Below are 1,514 nucleotides of genomic sequence, written 5' to 3' on the forward strand. Positions count from 1 at the left end.
AGCCTCCTGAGTAGCTAGGATTACAGGTGTGAGCCACCAGCGCCCGGTGAGAAGTTTCTCTTTAAGTCTTTAGCCCACTTATTTATCATGCAGTTGTTTCTTTGAGGATTTGTTGTTAGGGGATTTAATTTTTTGAATTCTAAGTATATTTTAGATATAAGACCCTTATCCGTTGTATGGCTAGTGAAGATCTTCTCCCAATTCGTGGGCTTTCTGTTGATCTTGCTAGCTATGTCCTTTGCCATGCAGAAGCTCTGCAGTTTCATGCAATCCCATTTGTCCAACTTTTCTTTGATTTGTTGTGTTTTTGGGTTTCTATTAAGAAAATTTCAGCCTGTGCCAAGGAGCCCTAGAGTTTCTCCTATTCCATCCTGTTATGTTTTCAGGGAAGGAACAGGTGGCTCATACCTGGAATCCTTGATACTCAGGGGGCTGAGACCTAGAATTTGAAGCCAACCTGGGTAGAAAAGTTAATGAGACTCCATCTCTAAACTGGCATAAAAGGTGGACTATAGGCACAGCTCAGATAGTAGAGCTCCAGCCAGCAGTGAGCAAAAAAAGCCTAGCCAGAGCACTAGGCATATATCAAAAAGATTAGACAATTAGTTGTATTTTAGAGATCAGTTTAAGTGTATGGATTATTGAAATTTTTCCAACTACTCATTATTGAATCAACAGATTTATATAGATTATATAATCTTCCTAGAACATGGTTTTGGAACATTAAAATTACGGTGGTGCCAATAACTAGTTTCAGTGTTTTTATTCGAGGAATGTTATGGTTTATCTCTTTGGTATGAAATTCCAGATAATTTTCTGTCATAATACTTTTCCTTATAGTAGTTTATTCATATGCACATTCACTGTATTTTAAAGAGAATTATTCACTCCTCGCAGATCTCAAATAAAGCATTTTGGAGGCGGTTCTGCTCTAAACAAAGCCCTTATTGATGAATTTCACATAAAAACCATTTGTTTTAATGTATTATGTATTGAGGCGAAATCAGCTTTACATAATTTAACATGTTCAGTGCCTACTGCAGTGTACCATGTTCAGCACAGCTGAGGCTAACTAGATATAGTTAGAAAAAAGAAGTCAGACTGGCCATTACTGTATCTGAAGTAAAGGCCCTTTATTCCTTCACTGACAGATGGAGTTGGGGATAGAGAAATAGTTCTCTGGTTAGGAACTTACCACTTTTTAGGGAAGAGGATTTTATTCACTATGTAGTTCGGGTTGGCTTCAAACTCATAATTCTCCTGTGTTGGCCTCTAATATTCTAGTCACCATCACTTATTTATTTGTTTGTTAGTTGTGGGGCTTGAACTCAGGGACACAGTCCCTGAGCCTCTTTGTGCTCAAGGCTAGCACTACCACATGAGCCACAGTGCCATTTCCAGTTTCTGAGTGGTTTTTTGGAGATGAGAGTCTCATGGCTTTTCTGTCCTGGCTGGCTTCAAACCGTAATTCTCAGATCTTAGCCTCCTGAGTAGCTAGGATTACAGGTGTGAGC

General features: G+C 39.0%; 1 protein-coding gene across 1 annotated transcript in view; it reads left to right on the forward strand.

Annotated features, from left to right (window-relative positions):
• The window catches only part of Abhd3 (abhydrolase domain containing 3), a 54,536-nt gene that overhangs the window by 46,708 nt on the left and 6,314 nt on the right, over nt 1-1,514 (forward strand). The window lies entirely within an intron of this gene.

This window comes from Dipodomys ordii, unplaced genomic scaffold, assembly GCF_000151885.1.
Source record: "Dipodomys ordii isolate 6190 unplaced genomic scaffold, Dord_2.0 Scaffold25, whole genome shotgun sequence".
In the NCBI taxonomy this organism is placed as follows: Eukaryota; Metazoa; Chordata; class Mammalia; order Rodentia; family Heteromyidae; genus Dipodomys; species Dipodomys ordii.